The following is a 7,165-nucleotide window of genomic DNA, read 5'->3' on the forward strand; positions in this document are numbered from 1 at the left end:
TTTGTCAATTCATTCTTGGGTTATCGCGCTAACAATTTTTATATTGGCAAAACCCTCAGATTTTTGCTGTGACCTTGAAAATTATCTCAAGGTCACTCCATTTCAGTTGTGTCGGTGAATCTCGCCAATATACCTTGGTACCAAATTTGAACCATATCCATCATTTCTTTCTTGAGTTATCGCCCTAACAAGCTTATTTGATGTATGAAATGCAACGAAAAACAAACACCTGCGTATTTACGAGTGATTAAAACTGTTATTACAATTTACGTAAACATTTATTACATTTTACCGCAACGAAAATTATTACAATTTACGTCAATTTTTATTACAATTTACGTTTTTATTACAATTTACGTCAAGTTTATTACAATTTGCTGCAAGTATTACAATTTGCGTTTTTATTACAATTTACGTCGTAACACAATTTGCTGCAAGTATTACAATTTGCGTTTTTATTACAATTTACGTCGTAACAGGGGTGACAACCATTATTGGCATGAGTATACTTCGAAACCGCCAGGGATGGAACACGCTTTAAAAATGGTTGATTTAGATATTGACCCAAAATTCCTGTATCTCATTTGTATGTTGGTCTAACCATGGCACGGCGTCTTAGACAGCTTACCTAACTTGGAATAGTCTCGATGTCGATGGCGTTGCAGCTCTTTGCGCAGAGTTTCTTCCATTGGGCGTACCAAAAATTTACGTTTTCTCCTACTAAGAGTAAAATACTTACCTTCACCAAAACAAAGGCCCACGATTCTGAAGTGACACTTTATGGAAAACCACTGCCAAGCTGTGCTGAAATAACACATGTGGGGATACAACTGGAAGCTGGTTTCAACTCGTGGAACAGAACTCTCGAAGCATGTAGTACATTAAGAGGTACGACAATGGCCCTTATAAAGTCTGCTGTACACCAAAACGGACTCAACACACTGACCAGCCTCAAGTTAATAAGAACAATCTGCTTACCCAAAGCTTTGTATGGGTGTGAACTGTGGACGGAGCTTTCTAAGGCAGAAGTCACTGCCCTCCAGCGTGCTCAAAGATTCTGTCTGAACATTGCTCAGGGTTTCCCAAGAAACACACTGACTGATATCTGTAAGGCACTTGCCGGTTGGAACTCCATTGAGGCATCAGTTGATACCAGAAAGCTGTTCTTCTTAGGACAGTTATGTCATTCCAAAGCAGATTTTCTCCCAAGGAAGTTGTTCATAACCCGCCTATCGTTACTCAGACATACCCACACCAACTGTGGACAGCATTATTATGATTTCCCGACTCATGTAATCTGTCACTGTCCCAGCTACCTGTGCCAGAGAGACAGTCTGTGGTGCTCCCTCATTGACGTCAGCCCGCCAGCAATAAGTGTAGCACTACACGCCAAATCAGACATAGAATTGGTGGCATGTCTGTTGTCCTGCAGACCTCCTGTCACCCCAGAAACGTGCGATCTACATCTCTACGCTCAGACTGTCATTACAAACCTGTATTCATTCCAGAAAGATTACCATTAAACTTGCATTCTCATCTTAACTTGTTAATAACAGTTACTGTAAACACATTTTTCTTGTAACTCTCCTTTGGAGGAATAAAGAATATATATGCCTGTGACCTGAGATCTCCGTCACACCTGCTTTCCTCCCCCTTCGACCCGTGACGGTCCGAGGTAGGATTGATCTTCAGTAACCCATGCTTGTCGTAAGAGGCGGGATAAACGGCATCGGGTGGTCATGCTCGCTGACTTGGTTGACACATGTCATCGGTTCCAAGTTGCGCAGATCGATGCTCGTGCTGTTGATCACTGGATTGTCTGGTCCAGACACGATTATTTACAGACCGCCGCCATATAGTTGGAATATTGCCGAGTGTGGAGTAAAACTAAACTCACTCACTCCTCGCCCTTCATCGTGACCCGCTGTAGTATCTACTGAACTTCTGTTCGAGGCGGTGTTAAACTACGACAGTTTCCGGCAATCGTTCTTTCACTTGCATTTCAGTAACATTGTGGCTTTCAAATTTAGCGAAAAGATTGGCTGTGCAGAGTTGCGTTCCATGGGCATGCCAGAAACCTATGATCGTGAGTTGAAATCCTGGTAATGGTTGAAGGTTTGCCAGCACCACACCAATGTTTGGCGTTCACCAAAGTGATGACGTCAGCATCACGTCAGGATTCCCTTCCACGTAAAGGTGGTACTCACTCACTCACTTACTCAATCATCTTCTCACTCACTCACTCACTCGTTCACTCATCCACTCCCTCACACTCACCCTACTCATAGGGTAAGCTGTAGACAGGGTTTTTAGTCAGGAATTTGCAGGGGTTCAAACCAAAAAAGGGATAGTTCAAACTTTTCAGGGCCTACTTAAATTTTAAAAGCAAACTAAATTCTTTGAGAGTACCTCACCTTGGATGCCAGCATTACAAATCTTATAAATAGATGTGTGCACGAAGGACCTAAACACCCTTCGCTGCTTGGTAGTTCTTCCTGTTATCATTATCAGGCCTACCATACAAACGGTGAACAAATCCTCAAAGCTGAACTCATATACACCAAAACAGAACAAACATCATAAAAATGAGAAAATGAACTTCCAAAACTGCCACAGTTTCCTCTAACACAGAAACAAACGCACCTGTAATGAAAAGGTAATCGTTGGAAATGGAAACAAATCTCTCGTATCAGCTACAAAAGCGCCCGATAACTGTCGCTGGCGTACAAAACGACAGTCCTAGCATCCGAAAACGGCCGCCATGGCATCCCGAAGCGGCATAAAAATCATCAAAGATGGTGGCGAGGGGAGACGAATAGGCTTTGGTAAATAATGTTTTTCGTCATCATGAGTCTAATCTTGAAAATTTGCTATCGGGATGTAGCGCAGGAACCCCCTATTGTAGTAAGCTTCAAGCCTATGTCCATACTTCTCAGTGTCAGGCTTGCGGTTCTACACAATGCGGTCCCTAGTTCGACCGAAGGGGGTTTGTTGTCGACATGTCGTGCTGCTGTTTCTCGTTAGTCTTGTAAATAAAGTATTCATAGTGTCACATTCAACGTTAATTGGAAATTGTTGCAGTTTTGGAAGTTTATTTTCATATTCTGGTGATTGTTGTTCTGTTTTAGTGTATATGAGTTCAGTTTTGAGGATTTGTTCCATCAGCATCCACCAGCGCCATCATCTTCAACATTAGCATCAATATGAGACAGTAACGTTGCAACAGTATCTACAACAGGGGTATAAACTAGTCTGGGAATCCAATGTCAAAATGACCTTCACTCAACTGCTAGTCTTGATTGAATATGCTGGCAACATTGCCTCGTTTCATGATTGCTTAAGAGCTGCTTCAAAGTATATTCAGATTAATGTTACATTTTCTTTTGTAGTGATTACATTTTCATTATATTTCTGATGCACGATATCGACTGCAAGAATACAGATTCAATTGTCATTATATTAATACATTTTTATTCAGTAGTTTTCGTTTATTGCGCGTAAATTAGCCACTGAATGGCCAATTACTGAACAATAAGTCCTTTTATATAGCGCCAAACCCCTCACCAGGTATGCTCATAGCGCTAACAATGAATAGCACAGCACATAATTACACCGGGTAACCTAAACTGCCTGTTGGCGCTAAAAGGTTAGTCACATGACTTATCCCACCGGGCACCCATTTTCTGCCGGGTGAACAGATTAATGACCACGGCGTGTAATGGCGTACACAGATATTACCCAAAATCCACCACACTTTGTGCTTCGGTCTCCTGCGCATGCGTATCTGCACTCGTGGTCAGGTTTCCTTCCATATCCGCTTTTGATCGCGTTACCACAGAAACACTCCCATGACACCTGTTACATGAACACACGGATTAATAGCCAAATACACTCAATGATATCACAGTATTGCTGTTTCTCAATATGATGTATAATCATATTGCTAACTTGCAAAATACCATCAACGGCGATATCACAACATCACTGTCTTGTTCCATAAACACACTGATTAATTACAAAATCCACTTTATGACAACAGCAATATATACTGTTTACATCTGTTGAATATTCATCTTGATAAATTGCAAAATACACTTAATGATGTTTTATCTGAGTGTAATACTGTTGTCATCTATTATATATTCTTGGTAATTGAAAAATGCATTTAATGACGACATATCTGTAATACTGTTGACATCTTTTGTATATTCATCTTGTGAAATTGCTAAATCCACTTGATGGATGTATGGCATTAAAACGGTCATACCCCACTTTCCCGGACAGCTGATGTGATGATAACGGATTAAGAGTAAGGGTCCACTAGTTTACCAGCTATAGTCTGTTTTCAGTGAAACATATGTTATATTTGGGATTACACTTCCTTAGTAAAGTACAGATTCTAGTACTTTTTGGGGGTTGAGTCCCATCGGGGATTCGAACCCACACCCTCAGAGTCAGACACCTAATCGCCAGCACACAAAGTCAGATGCTTAGACCGCTCAGCCACAGTGGCTTCCACGTGGAAGAAATACGCCTTATGCGGGAAAGTGCACGCCAAATCACATCATCATCATCATCATCATCATCATCATCATCATCATCATCATCATCATCATCATCATAACTGACACAGTTCACAATTTTCACTCACCTCCATGCCAGAGTAGAGGTAGCCCCTCAGGACACAGTTGACAATCATCACTCACTCCATGCCAAAGTACAGGTAGCCCCTCGGGACACAGTTGACAATCATCACTCACCTCCATGCCAAAGTAGAGGTAGCCCCTCGTGACAGTTGACAATCATCACTCTCCTCCATGCCAAAGTAGAGGTTGCCCCTTCAGACAGTTGACAATCATCACTCTCCTCCATGCCAAAGTAGAGGTAGCCCATCGTGACAGTTGACAATCATCACTCTCCTCCATGGCAAAATAGAGGTAGCCCCTCGTGACAGTTGACAATCATCACTCACCTCCATGCCAAAATAGGGGTAGCCCCTCAGGACACAGTTGACAATCATCACTCACCTCCATGCCAAAGTAGAGGTAGCCCTTCGTGACAGTTGACAATCATCACTCACCTCCATGCCAAAGTACAGGTAGCCCCTCGTGACAGTTGACAATCATCACTCTCCTCCATGTCAAAGTAGAGGTAGCCCCTCGAGACACAGTTGACAATCATCACGCACCTCCATGCCAAAGTAGAGGTTGCCCCTTCAGACAGTTGACAATCATCACTCACCTCCATGCCAAAGTAGAGGTAGCCCCTCGTGACAGTTGACAATCATCACTCTCCTCCATGCCAAAGTAGAGGTAGCCCCTCGTGACAGTTGACAATCATCACTCTCCTCCATACCAAAATAGAGGTAGCCCCTCAGGACACAGTTGACAATCATCACTCACCTCCATGCCAAAGTAGAGGTAGCCCCTCGGGACAGTTGACAATCATCACTCACCTCCATGCCAAAGTACAGGTAGCCCCTCGTGACAGTTGACAATCATCACTCACCTTCATGCCAGAGTAGAGGTAGCCCCTCGGGACAGTTGACAATCATCACTCACCTCCATGCCAGAGTAGAGGTAGCCCCTCGTGACAGTTGACAATCATCACTCACCTCCATGCCAAAGTACAGGTAGCCCCTCGGGACAGTTGACAATCATCACTCACCTTCATGCCAAAGTACAGGTAGCCCCTCGTGACAGTTGACAATCATCATTGACCTTCATGCCAAAGTAGAGGTAGCCCCTCGAGACACAGTTGACAATCATCACGCACCTCCATGCCAAAGTACAGGTAGCCCCTCCGGACGCAGTTGACAATCATCACTCACCTCCATGCCAAAGTACAGGTAGCCCCTCCGGACACAGTGCTGCAAACACCAATCGACTGTCAGTTTCTTGGATGTTGTCTTGGCGTGTGGCAGTAGCCGGGTTTTTTTGTCTTGGAAGCATCCTTCGTATTTATAGGTCACTGGTGGACAATAGAAGCAGGAGAGTCAACATCGGTTCTTATTATATAACGGGAACATGATGCACTATCCGCTACCACATAGCAATGTCCCCACTCAACACCTGTTTGTTTGTTGTTTTTATCATTTATATTTTTAAAGTATTTTATAGCATTTTAATAAAATTCAACATACGGCATTCCAGTGCGGACATACAACCAAGGAGATTCACATAAACAGATAATGGCATGTTGACCAAACTATGTAGAATAGGCTACAATTACATTCAACTATCGCTGCACACTTAGTTAGGTTACCATAATCCCTTATTTCAGTCTGAAATACTTGGAATGGAGACATTCTTTTATTGAGCTTGCTTTGGAATGTCAAATGCTTATAATTATGCAGTTGATATTCAAAGGATTATTAGGTTTATCTGGATAACCAATCATTGCATGTTTCTGTGTAATTTCACCTGAGTCTTCGGTGCAGGGAGACAGCATCAGCAACCCTTACCATTCTTCTCATATACCTTAAATGTTGGGAAACGTTTAAACTCTGATCACTATCCCACCCTGGAACTGAGTTGTAAACTGACCACACAGAAGGCCGGGGAAACAGGAAAGTGCATTGGGATAGGTAAACGTTAAATAATGTTTTCGGTGTTGCGATACAAAGTATGTCACTACAAGTCTGCTAACCTTCTGTGCTTAAAATGAGGGTTTGTCCCTTTCTGAAGGAATGACAAGACATGGTGACCGTGGTGTGGATGGGGGATTGAGGGCTTGATGACATTAGCGATATGTTGAACGTGCATGTGTTTGTCATACATACTTCTAGTGTTTATGTTGTGATGACTGCCATACCATCAATTGGACTCAAATATTGCAAGGAAAGTATGTATGTGCATATGAATATAAATATATAACCTGTAGCTGTTGGGGTCGTACTTGTGGTAGAAGTGATCGGCGTTATGGTGGTAGCTGTTGATGTAGCCGTCGTGGTGGTATCTATTTTGAGTGTCGTGATGGATGTAAGCGTTGTGGTGGTAGTAGTGATTGACGTTGTGGTGGTAGTAGTGATTGACGTCGTGGTGGTAGGCGTTGTGGTGGTAGTAGTCGTGATAGACGTCGTTGTGATAGTTATGGTCGTCGTCGTGGTGGCAGTAGGTGTTGTGGTATTATTGGTAGGTAGAGTGGTGGCAGTAGTGTTTGGTAT

The sequence above is a fragment of the Haliotis rubra genome, unplaced genomic scaffold (assembly GCF_003918875.1).
Source record: "Haliotis rubra isolate DU_JTF1 unplaced genomic scaffold, ASM391887v1 Scf420, whole genome shotgun sequence".
In the NCBI taxonomy this organism is placed as follows: Eukaryota; Metazoa; Mollusca; class Gastropoda; order Lepetellida; family Haliotidae; genus Haliotis; species Haliotis rubra.